Below are 13329 nucleotides of genomic sequence, written 5' to 3'. Positions count from 1 at the left end.
TTCTAGAAATTTTTGGACTTTTTTTTTCCGACTTTTTTTTCCGACTTTTTTTTCCGACTTTTTTTTCCGACTTTTTTTTCCGACTTTTTTTTCCGACTTTTTTTTCCGACTTTTTTTTCCGACTTTTTTTTCCGACTTTTTTTTCCGACTTTTTTTTCCGACTTTTACTGTTATGTGGTTGGTTTTACAGAGTGTAGTAATTATTTACGCAACTGTAAATAATTATTAATAATTGTTTATGTAGCCAATGTGGTTGGTTTTACAGAGTGTGGTAATAATTAGTAAGTATACTATGCAACTATAAATAATTAGTAATAAAAGTTTACCTAGCCATTGTGGTTGGTTTTACAGTGTGGTAATAATTAGTAATTATATTTACGCAACTGTAAATAATTAGTAATAATAGTTTACCTAGCAATTGTGGTTGGTTTTACAGAGTGTGGTTATAATTAGTAATTATATTCACGCAACTGTCAATAATTAGTAATAATTATTTACGCAACTGTAAATAATTATTAATAATTGTTTATGTAGCCAATGTGGTTGGTTTTACAGAGTGTGGTAATAATTAGTAAGTATACTATGCAACTATAAATAATTAGTAATAATTGTTTATCTAGCCAATGTGGTTGGTTTTACAGTGTGGTAATAATTAGTAATTATATTTTCGCAACTGTAAATAATTAGTAATAATAGTTTACCTAGCCATTGTGGTTGGTTTTACAGTGTGGAAGTAATTGGTAATTATATTTACGCAAATGTAAATAATTAGTATTAAAAGTTTACCTAGCCATTGTGGTTGGTTTTACAGTGTGGTAATAATTAGTAATTATATTTACGCAACTGTAAATAATTAGTAATAACAGTTTACCTAGCAATTGTGGTTGGTTTTACAGAGTGTGGTTATAATTAGTAATTATATTCACGCAACTGTCAATAATTAGTAATAATTGTTTACCTAGCCAATGTGGTTGGTTTTAAAGAGTGTAGTAATTATTTACGACTGTAAATAATTATTAATAATTGTTTATGTAGCCAATGTGGTTGGTTTTACAGAGTGTGGTAATAATTAGTAAGTACACTATGCAACTATAAATAATTAGTAATAATTGTTTATCTAGCCAATGTGGTTGGTTTTACAGTGTGGTAATAATTAGTAATTATATTTTCGCAACTGTAAATAATTAGTAATAATAGTTTACCTAGCCATTGTGGTTGGTTTTGCAGAGTGTGGAAGTAATTGGTAATTATATTTACGCAAATGTAAATAATTAGTATTAAAAGTTTACCTAGCCATTGTGGTTGGTTTTACAGTGTGGTAATAATTAGTAATTATATTTACGCAACTGTAAATAATTAGTAATAATTGTTTACCTAGCCAATGTGGTTGGTTTTACAAAGTGTAGTAATTATTTACGCAACTGTAAATAATTATTAATAATTGTTTATGTAGCCAATGTGGTTGGTTTTACAGAGTGTGGTAATAATTAGTAAGTACACTATGCAACTATAAATAATTAGTAATAATTGTTTATCTAGCCAATGTGGTTGGTTTTACAGTGTGGTAATAATTAGTAATTATATTTTCGCAACTGTAAATAATTAGTAATAATAGTTTACCTAGCCATTGTGGTTGGTTTTGCAGAGTGTGGAAGTAATTGGTAATTATATTTACGCAAATGTAAATAATTAGTATTAAAAGTTTTCCTAGCCATTGTGGTTGGTTTTACAGTGTGGTAATAATTAGTAATTATATTTACGCAACTGTAAATAATTAGTAATAATTGTTTACCTAGCCAATGTGGTTGGTTTTACAGAGTGTAGTAATTATTTACGCAACTGTAAATAATTATTAATAATTGTTTATGTAGCCAATGTGGTTGGTTTTACAGAGTGTGGTAATAATTAGTAAGTATACTATGCAACTATAAATAATTAGTAATAATTGTTTATCTAGCCAATGTGGTTGGTTTTACAGTGTGGTAATAATTAGTAATTATATTTTCGCAACTGTAAATAATTAGTAATAGTTTACCTAGCCATTGTGGTTGGTTTTGCAGAGTGTGGAAGTAATTGGTAATTATATTTACGCAAATGTAAATAATTAGTATTAAAAGTTTACCTAGCCATTGTGGTTGGTTTTACAGTGTGGTAATAATTAGTAATTATATTTACGTAACTGTAAATAATTAGTAATAATTGTTTACCTAGCCAATGTGGTTGGTTTTACAGAGTGTAGTAATTATTTACGCAACTGTAAATAATTATTAATAATTGTTTATGTAGCCAATGTGGTTGGTTTTACAGAGTGTGGTAATAATTAGTAAGTATACTATGCAACTATAAATAATTAGTAATAAAAGTTTACCTAGCCATTGTGGTTGGTTTTACAGTGTGGTAATAATTAGTAATTATATTTACGCAACTGTAAATAATTAGTAATAATAGTTTACCTAGCAATTGTGGTTGGTTTTACAGAGTGTGGTTATAATTAGTAATTATATTCACGCAACTGTCAATAATTAGTAATAATTATTTACGCAACTGTAAATAATTATTAATAATTGTTTATGTAGCCAATGTGGTTGGTTTTACAGAGTGTGGTAATAATTAGTAAGTATACTATGCAACTATAAATAATTAGTAATAATTGTTTATCTAGCCAATGTGGTTGGTTTTACAGTGTGGTAATAATTAGTAATTATATTTTCGCAACTGTAAATAATTAGTAATAATAGTTTACCTAGCCATTGTGGTTGGTTTTACAGTGTGGAAGTAATTGGTAATTATATTTACGCAAATGTAAATAATTAGTATTAAAAGTTTACCTAGCCATTGTGGTTGGTTTTACAGTGTGGTAATAATTAGTAATTATATTTACGCAACTGTAAATAATTAGTAATAACAGTTTACCTAGCAATTGTGGTTGGTTTTACAGAGTGTGGTTATAATTAGTAATTATATTCACGCAACTGTCAATAATTAGTAATAATTGTTTACCTAGCCAATGTGGTTGGTTTTAAAGAGTGTAGTAATTATTTACGACTGTAAATAATTATTAATAATTGTTTATGTAGCCAATGTGGTTGGTTTTACAGAGTGTGGTAATAATTAGTAAGTACACTATGCAACTATAAATAATTAGTAATAATTGTTTATCTAGCCAATGTGGTTGGTTTTACAGTGTGGTAATAATTAGTAATTATATTTTCGCAACTGTAAATAATTAGTAATAATAGTTTACCTAGCCATTGTGGTTGGTTTTGCAGAGTGTGGAAGTAATTGGTAATTATATTTACGCAAATGTAAATAATTAGTATTAAAAGTTTACCTAGCCATTGTGGTTGGTTTTACAGTGTGGTAATAATTAGTAATTATATTTACGCAACTGTAAATAATTAGTAATAATTGTTTACCTAGCCAATGTGGTTGGTTTTACAAAGTGTAGTAATTATTTACGCAACTGTAAATAATTATTAATAATTGTTTATGTAGCCAATGTGGTTGGTTTTACAGAGTGTGGTAATAATTAGTAAGTACACTATGCAACTATAAATAATTAGTAATAATTGTTTATCTAGCCAATGTGGTTGGTTTTACAGTGTGGTAATAATTAGTAATTATATTTTCGCAACTGTAAATAATTAGTAATAATAGTTTACCTAGCCATTGTGGTTGGTTTTGCAGAGTGTGGAAGTAATTGGTAATTATATTTACGCAAATGTAAATAATTAGTATTAAAAGTTTTCCTAGCCATTGTGGTTGGTTTTACAGTGTGGTAATAATTAGTAATTATATTTACGCAACTGTAAATAATTAGTAATAATTGTTTACCTAGCCAATGTGGTTGGTTTTACAGAGTGTAGTAATTATTTACGCAACTGTAAATAATTATTAATAATTGTTTATGTAGCCAATGTGGTTGGTTTTACAGAGTGTGGTAATAATTAGTAAGTATACTATGCAACTATAAATAATTAGTAATAATTGTTTATCTAGCCAATGTGGTTGGTTTTACAGTGTGGTAATAATTAGTAATTATATTTTCGCAACTGTAAATAATTAGTAATAGTTTACCTAGCCATTGTGGTTGGTTTTGCAGAGTGTGGAAGTAATTGGTAATTATATTTACGCAAATGTAAATAATTAGTATTAAAAGTTTACCTAGCCATTGTGGTTGGTTTTACAGTGTGGTAATAATTAGTAATTATATTTACGTAACTGTAAATAATTAGTAATAATTGTTTACCTAGCCAATGTGGTTGGTTTTACAGAGTGTAGTAATTATTTACGCAACTGTAAATAATTATTAATAATTGTTTATGTAGCCAATGTGGTTGGTTTTACAGAGTGTGGTAATAATTAGTAAGTATACTATGCAACTATAAATAATTAGTAATAATTGTTTATCTAGCCAATGTGGTTGGTTTTACAGTGTGGTAATAATTAGTAATTATATTTTCGCAACTGTAAATAATTAGTAATAATTGTTTACCTAGCCAATATTGAGTAATTAGTGCAATAACCAGGACATAGCATATAAATAATTATTTACTTATTTATTTCCTTTTTAATTAGTAACTGCTCATTGATTGACATATGGACATATAAGCTATGCATTTGCACATACTGTGGTGTTGCTCTGTGATTGGTCGACACCTCCACGACGTCTTCGCTTCGCGACCAATAAGTGCTGTGGCAAAAATGTGACACTTTTGCTAACGACAACTATGAGGCAATAAAGGCTTTTGCCTTAATAGCAGTAGGTATCTGCAATAAAGCATTGCTTGCAAATGTACAAAACATTTCTGGAAAACACTGTTTTAACAGCTTGATATCAGTTGCCAGTTGTAATTTGTAACCCTGATATTATACTATTTTTTGTAATGCGGCAGAGCATTCTGGGCTTGCTGTACCTCTGCCACGGGTCTACCCGGTACTGCACTACTTCCGGGACTAGCTAAGCGACTCACGGTTTTTGGGGGAGGACAATCACAACTCAAAGATGAGGCCAACTAACTTTTTTCATTCGAGCTCACTGCTATCCATGTGCCTAACACAGCAATCCTCTCAATGCCTGTCTTATTGCATTGTTGGGCGCCTCGTGCATGCAGTGACACCTTGGGTTACTTTTTCCGCATGTCATTGCATGTGAGTCCATTATTTGAGGCAATAAAGAATGGTTTGATTAAGAATCCCCTTCAAGGGATGTGTCGAGATTTGGTAAACCATAGCTCAAGTGCTACAAACAAAAAACGGTGGACCGACGCTGTTTCTGCAACAACCGATAAGTGGCACCACTTGGGCATACATTTTTGATGGGATCGAACTGCAGTTCCTTGTCAATTTATCGCTTCTCGGCCTTTTGGCTAAGATCAAAGTGTAGTATCTGTTCTTAACAGCTTAATATCTGTTACGGGTTCTAATTGTACCCATGATATTAAACTGATTTTTGTAGCGCGGCGGAGTGTTCGGGGCTTGCTCCAACTCCGCCACGGGTCGACCCGGTACTGCACTACTTCCGGGACCGGCCCAGCATCTCCCCCTTTTGGGGGGAGAAGGCACAATTGAAAAAAAACAGAAAAACTGCTTTGTTTTGTTCTAGAAATTTTTGGACTTTTTTTTTCCGACTTTTTTTTCCGACTTTTTTTTCCGACTTTTTTTTCCGACTTTTTTTTCCGACTTTTTTTCCGACTTTTTTTCCGACTTTTTTTTCCGACTTTTTTTTCCGACTTTTTTTTCCGACTTTTACTGTTATGTGGTTGGTTTTACAGAGTGTAGTAATTATTTACGCAACTGTAAATAATTATTAATAATTGTTTATGTAGCCAATGTGGTTGGTTTTACAGAGTGTGGTAATAATTAGTAAGTATACTATGCAACTATAAATAATTAGTAATAAAAGTTTACCTAGCCATTGTGGTTGGTTTTACAGTGTGGTAATAATTAGTAATTATATTTACGCAACTGTAAATAATTAGTAATAATAGTTTACCTAGCAATTGTGGTTGGTTTTACAGAGTGTGGTTATAATTAGTAATTATATTCACGCAACTGTCAATAATTAGTAATAATTATTTACGCAACTGTAAATAATTATTAATAATTGTTTATGTAGCCAATGTGGTTGGTTTTACAGAGTGTGGTAATAATTAGTAAGTATACTATGCAACTATAAATAATTAGTAATAATTGTTTATCTAGCCAATGTGGTTGGTTTTACAGTGTGGTAATAATTAGTAATTATATTTTCGCAACTGTAAATAATTAGTAATAATAGTTTACCTAGCCATTGTGGTTGGTTTTACAGTGTGGAAGTAATTGGTAATTATATTTACGCAAATGTAAATAATTAGTATTAAAAGTTTACCTAGCCATTGTGGTTGGTTTTACAGTGTGGTAATAATTAGTAATTATATTTACGCAACTGTAAATAATTAGTAATAACAGTTTACCTAGCAATTGTGGTTGGTTTTACAGAGTGTGGTTATAATTAGTAATTATATTCACGCAACTGTCAATAATTAGTAATAATTGTTTACCTAGCCAATGTGGTTGGTTTTAAAGAGTGTAGTAATTATTTACGACTGTAAATAATTATTAATAATTGTTTATGTAGCCAATGTGGTTGGTTTTACAGAGTGTGGTAATAATTAGTAAGTACACTATGCAACTATAAATAATTAGTAATAATTGTTTATCTAGCCAATGTGGTTGGTTTTACAGTGTGGTAATAATTAGTAATTATATTTTCGCAACTGTAAATAATTAGTAATAATAGTTTACCTAGCCATTGTGGTTGGTTCTGCAGAGTGTGGAAGTAATTGGTAATTATATTTACGCAAATGTAAATAATTAGTATTAAAAGTTTACCTAGCCATTGTGGTTGGTTTTACAGTGTGGTAATAATTAGTAATTATATTTACGCAACTGTAAATAATTAGTAATAATTGTTTACCTAGCCAATGTGGTTGGTTTTACAAAGTGTAGTAATTATTTACGCAACTGTAAATAATTATTAATAATTGTTTATGTAGCCAATGTGGTTGGTTTTACAGAGTGTGGTAATAATTAGTAAGTACACTATGCAACTATAAATAATTAGTAATAATTGTTTATCTAGCCAATGTGGTTGGTTTTACAGTGTGGTAATAATTAGTAATTATATTTTCGCAACTGTAAATAATTAGTAATAATAGTTTACCTAGCCATTGTGGTTGGTTTTGCAGAGTGTGGAAGTAATTGGTAATTATATTTACGCAAATGTAAATAATTAGTATTAAAAGTTTTCCTAGCCATTGTGGTTGGTTTTACAGTGTGGTAATAATTAGTAATTATATTTACGCAACTGTAAATAATTAGTAATAATTGTTTACCTAGCCAATGTGGTTGGTTTTACAGAGTGTAGTAATTATTTACGCAACTGTAAATAATTATTAATAATTGTTTATGTAGCCAATGTGGTTGGTTTTACAGAGTGTGGTAATAATTAGTAAGTATACTATGCAACTATAAATAATTAGTAATAATTGTTTATCTAGCCAATGTGGTTGGTTTTACAGTGTGGTAATAATTAGTAATTATATTTTCGCAACTGTAAATAATTAGTAATAGTTTACCTAGCCATTGTGGTTGGTTTTGCAGAGTGTGGAAGTAATTGGTAATTATATTTACGCAAATGTAAATAATTAGTATTAAAAGTTTACCTAGCCATTGTGGTTGGTTTTACAGTGTGGTAATAATTAGTAATTATATTTACGTAACTGTAAATAATTAGTAATAATTGTTTACCTAGCCAATGTGGTTGGTTTTACAGAGTGTAGTAATTATTTACGCAACTGTAAATAATTATTAATAATTGTTTATGTAGCCAATGTGGTTGGTTTTACAGAGTGTGGTAATAATTAGTAAGTATACTATGCAACTATAAATAATTAGTAATAATTGTTTATCTAGCCAATGTGGTTGGTTTTACAGTGTGGTAATAATTAGTAATTATATTTTCGCAACTGTAAATAATTAGTAATAATTGTTTACCTAGCCAATATTGAGTAATTAGTGCAATAACCAGGACATAGCATATAAATAATTATTTACTTATTTATTTCCTTTTTAATTAGTAACTGCTCATTGATTGACATATGGACATATAAGCTATGCATTTGCACATACTGTGGTGTTGCTCTGTGATTGGTCGACACCTCCACGACGTCTTCCCTTCGCGACCAATAAGTGCTGTGGCAAAAATGTGACACTTTTGCTAACGACAACTATGAGGCAATAAAGGCTTTTGCCTTAATAGCAGTAGGTATCTGCAATAAAGCATTGCTTGCAAATGTACAAAACATTTCTGGAAAACACTGTTTTAACAGCTTGATATCAGTTGCCAGTTGTAATTTGTAACCCTGATATTATACTATTTTTTGTAATGCGGCAGAGCATTCTGGGCTTGCTGTACCTCTGCCACGGGTCTACCCGGTACTGCACTACTTCCGGGACTAGCTAAGCGACTCACGGTTTTTGGGGGAGGACAATCACAACTCAAAGATGAGGCCAACTAACTTTTTTCATTCGAGCTCACTGCTATCCATGTGCCTAACACAGCAATCCTCTCAATGCCTGTCTTATTGCATTGTTGGGCGCCTCGTGCATGCAGTGACACCTTGGGTTACTTTTTCCGCATGTCATTGCATGTGAGTCCATTATTTGAGGCAATAAAGAATGGTTTGATTAAGAATCCCCTTCAAGGGATGTGTCGAGATTTGGTAAACCATAGCTCAAGTGCTACAAACAAAAAACGGTGGACCGACGCTGTTTCTGCAACAACCGATAAGTGGCACCACTTGGGCATACATTTTTGATGGGATCGAACTGCAGTTCCTTGTCAATTTATCGCTTCTCGGCCTTTTGGCTAAGATCAAAGTGTAGTATCTGTTCTTAACAGCTTAATATCTGTTACGGGTTCTAATTGTACCCATGATATTAAACTGATTTTTGTAGCGCGGCGGAGTGTTCGGGGCTTGCTCCAACTCCGCCACGGGTCGACCCGGTACTGCACTACTTCCGGGACCGGCCCAGCATCTCCCCCTTTTGGGGGGAGAAGGCACAATTGAAAAAAAACAGAAAAACTGCTTTGTTTTGTTCTAGAAATTTTTGGACTTTTTTTTTCCGACTTTTTTTTCCGACTTTTTTTTCCGACTTTTTTTTCCGACTTTTTTTTCCGACTTTTTTTTCCGACTTTTTTTTCCGACTTTTTTTTCCGACTTTTTTTTCCGACTTTTTTTTCCGACTTTTACTGTTATGTGGTTGGTTTTACAGAGTGTAGTAATTATTTACGCAACTGTAAATAATTATTAATAATTGTTTATGTAGCCAATGTGGTTGGTTTTACAGAGTGTGGTAATAATTAGTAAGTATACTATGCAACTATAAATAATTAGTAATAAAAGTTTACCTAGCCATTGTGGTTGGTTTTACAGTGTGGTAATAATTAGTAATTATATTTACGCAACTGTAAATAATTAGTAATAATAGTTTACCTAGCAATTGTGGTTGGTTTTACAGAGTGTGGTTATAATTAGTAATTATATTCACGCAACTGTCAATAATTAGTAATAATTATTTACGCAACTGTAAATAATTATTAATAATTGTTTATGTAGCCAATGTGGTTGGTTTTACAGAGTGTGGTAATAATTAGTAAGTATACTATGCAACTATAAATAATTAGTAATAATTGTTTATCTAGCCAATGTGGTTGGTTTTACAGTGTGGTAATAATTAGTAATTATATTTTCGCAACTGTAAATAATTAGTAATAATAGTTTACCTAGCCATTGTGGTTGGTTTTACAGTGTGGAAGTAATTGGTAATTATATTTACGCAAATGTAAATAATTAGTATTAAAAGTTTACCTAGCCATTGTGGTTGGTTTTACAGTGTGGTAATAATTAGTAATTATATTTACGCAACTGTAAATAATTAGTAATAACAGTTTACCTAGCAATTGTGGTTGGTTTTACAGAGTGTGGTTATAATTAGTAATTATATTCACGCAACTGTCAATAATTAGTAATAATTATTTATGCAACTGTAAATAATTATTAATAATTGTTTATGTAGCCAATGTGGTTGGTTTTACAGAGTGTGGTAATAATTAGTAAGTATACTATGCAACTATAAATAATTAGTAATAAAAGTTTACCTAGCCATTGTGGTTGGTTTTACAGTGTGGTAATAATTAGTAATTATATTTACGCAACTGTAAATAATTAGTAATAATAGTTTACCTAGCAATTGTGGTTGGTTTTACAGAGTGTGGTTATAATTAGTAATTATATTCACGCAACTGTCAATAATTAGTAATAATTATTTATGCAACTGTAAATAATTATTAATAATTGTTTATGTAGCCAATGTGGTTGGTTTTACAGAGTGTGGTAATAATTAGTAAGTATACTATGCAACTATAAATAATTAGTAATAATTGTTTATCTAGCCAATGTGGTTGGTTTTACAGTGTGGTAATAATTAGTAATTATATTTTCGCAACTGTAAATAAGTAGTAATAATAGTTTACCTAGCCATTGTGGTTGGTTTTACAGTGTGGAAGTAATTGGTAATTATATTTACGCAAATGGCTCCTCTTTCTCTCTTTCCACTTTCATTCCCACCTTCCTCCCTTCCCTTACGGCGCGGTTCGGGTGTCCACAGAGCAAGTGTGACAGTTACTGCGCCTTTCCCTTCCTGTGAACCAATTTATTTATTTATTAAAAGTTTACCTAGCCATTGTGGTTGGTTTTACAGTGTGGTAATAATTAGTAATTATATTTACGCAACTGTAAATAATTAGTAATAACAGTTTACCTAGCAATTGTGGTTGGTTTTACAGAGTGTGGTTATAATTAGTAATTATATTCACGCAACTGTCAATAATTAGTAATAATTGTTTACCTAGCCAATGTGGTTGGTTTTAAAGAGTGTAGTAATTATTTACGACTGTAAATAATTATTAATAATTGTTTATGTAGCCAATGTGGTTGGTTTTACAGAGTGTGGTAATAATTAGTAAGTACACTATGCAACTATAAATAATTAGTAATAATTGTTTATCTAGCCAATGTGGTTGGTTTTACAGTGTGGTAATAATTAGTAATTATATTTTCGCAACTGTAAATAATTAGTAATAATAGTTTACCTAGCCATTGTGGTTGGTTTTGCAGAGTGTGGAAGTAATTGGTAATTATATTTACGCAAATGTAAATAATTAGTATTAAAAGTTTACCTAGCCATTGTGGTTGGTTTTACAGTGTGGTAATAATTAGTAATTATATTTACGCAACTGTAAATAATTAGTAATAATTGTTTACCTAGCCAATGTGGTTGGTTTTACAGAGTGTAGTAATTATTTACGCAACTGTAAATAATTATTAATAATTGTTTATGTAGCCAATGTGGTTGGTTTTACAGAGTGTGGTAATAATTAGTAAGTATACTATGCAACTATAAATAATTAGTAATAATTGTTTATCTAGCCAATGTGGTTGGTTTTACAGTGTGGTAATAATTAGTAATTATATTTTCGCAACTGTAAATAATTAGTAATAGTTTACCTAGCCATTGTGGTTGGTTTTGCAGAGTGTGGAAGTAATTGGTAATTATATTTACGCAAATGTAAATAATTAGTATTAAAAGTTTACCTAGCCATTGTGGTTGGTTTTACAGTGTGGTAATAATTAGTAATTATATTTACGCAACTGTAAATAATTAGTAATAATTGTTTACCTAGCCAATGTGGTTGGTTTTACAGAGTGTAGTAATTATTTACGCAACTGTAAATAATTATTAATAATTGTTTATGTAGCCAATGTGGTTGGTTTTACAGAGTGTGGTAATAATTAGTAAGTATACTATGCAACTATAAATAATTAGTAATAAAAGTTTACCTAGCCATTGTGGTTGGTTTTACAGTGTGTTAATAATTAGTAATTATATTTACGCAACTGTAAATAATTAGTAATAATAGTTTACCTAGCAATTGTGGTTGGTTTTACAGAGTGTGGTTATAATTAGTAATTATATTCACGCAACTGTCAATAATTAGTAATAATTATTTACGCAACTGTAAATAATTATTAATAATTGTTTATGTAGCCAATGTGGTTGGTTTTACAGAGTGTGGTAATAATTAGTAAGTATACTATGCAACTATAAATAATTAGTAATAATTGTTTATCTAGCCAATGTGGTTGGTTTTACAGTGTGGTAATAATTAGTAATTATATTTTCGCAACTGTAAATAATTAGTAATAATAGTTTACCTAGCCATTGTGGTTGGTTTTACAGTGTGGAAGTAATTGGTAATTATATTTACGCAAATGTAAATAATTATTATTAAAAGTTTACCTAGCCATTGTGGTTGGTTTTACAGTGTGGTAATAATTAGTAATTATATTTACGCAACTGTAAATAATTAGTAATAACAGTTTACCTAGCAATTGTGGTTGGTTTTACAGAGTGTGGTTATAATTAGTAATTATATTCACGCAACTGTCAATAATTAGTAATAATTGTTTACCTAGCCAATGTGGTTGGTTTTAAAGAGTGTAGTAATTATTTACGACTGTAAATAATTATTAATAATTGTTTATGTAGCCAATGTGGTTGGTTTTACAGAGTGTGGTAATAATTAGTAAGTACACTATGCAACTATAAATAATTAGTAATAATTGTTTATCTAGCCAATGTGGTTGGTTTTACAGTGTGGTAATAATTAGTAATTATATTTTCGCAACTGTAAATAATTAGTAATAATAGTTTACCTAGCCATTGTGGTTGGTTTTGCAGAGTGTGGAAGTAATTGGTAATTATATTTACGCAAATGTAAATAATTAGTATTAAAAGTTTACCTAGCCATTGTGGTTGGTTTTACAGTGTGGTAATAATTAGTAATTATATTTACGCAACTGTAAATAATTAGTAATAATTGTTTACCTAGCCAATGTGGTTGGTTTTACAAAGTGTAGTAATTATTTACGCAACTGTAAATAATTATTAATAATTGTTTATGTAGCCAATGTGGTTGGTTTTACAGAGTGTGGTAATAATTAGTAAGTACACTATGCAACTATAAATAATTAGTAATAATTGTTTATCTAGCCAATGTGGTTGGTTTTACAGTGTGGTAATAATTAGTAATTATATTTTCGCAACTGTAAATAATTAGTAATAATAGTTTACCTAGCCATTGTGGTTGGTTTTGCAGAGTGTGGAAGTAATTGGTAATTATATTTACGCAAATGTAAATAATTAGTATTAAAAGTTTACCTA

General features: G+C 30.1%; 2 non-coding genes and 2 pseudogenes across 2 annotated transcripts; all 4 read left to right on the top strand.

Annotated features, from left to right (window-relative positions):
• Nucleotides 1-4799: 4799 nt before the first annotated feature.
• LOC146171335 (U2 spliceosomal RNA) lies at nucleotides 4800-4970 on the top strand (annotated as a pseudogene).
• Nucleotides 4971-5349: 379 nt separating this feature from the next.
• Nucleotides 5350-5541, top strand: LOC146171334 (U2 spliceosomal RNA). Its single transcript, XR_014702958.1, has one exon. It is a non-coding gene; the product is annotated as a U2 spliceosomal RNA (small nuclear RNA).
• A 2800-nt stretch (nucleotides 5542-8341) lies between these two features.
• On the top strand, nucleotides 8342-8512 carry LOC146171333 (U2 spliceosomal RNA; annotated as a pseudogene).
• A 379-nt stretch (nucleotides 8513-8891) lies between these two features.
• On the top strand, nucleotides 8892-9083 carry LOC146171332 (U2 spliceosomal RNA). Its single transcript, XR_014702956.1, has one exon. It is a non-coding gene; the product is annotated as a U2 spliceosomal RNA (small nuclear RNA).
• The last annotated feature ends 4246 nt before the right edge of the window (nucleotides 9084-13329 follow it).

This window comes from Amblyomma maculatum, unplaced genomic scaffold, assembly GCF_055883805.1.
Source record: "Amblyomma maculatum isolate TAMU_Amacu unplaced genomic scaffold, ASM5588380v1 scaffold_23, whole genome shotgun sequence".
NCBI lineage: Eukaryota > Metazoa > Arthropoda > Arachnida > Ixodida > Ixodidae > Amblyomma > Amblyomma maculatum.
The sequence above is the reverse complement of the archived record's forward strand: the minus strand, read 5'-3'. Positions and strand labels throughout refer to the sequence as shown.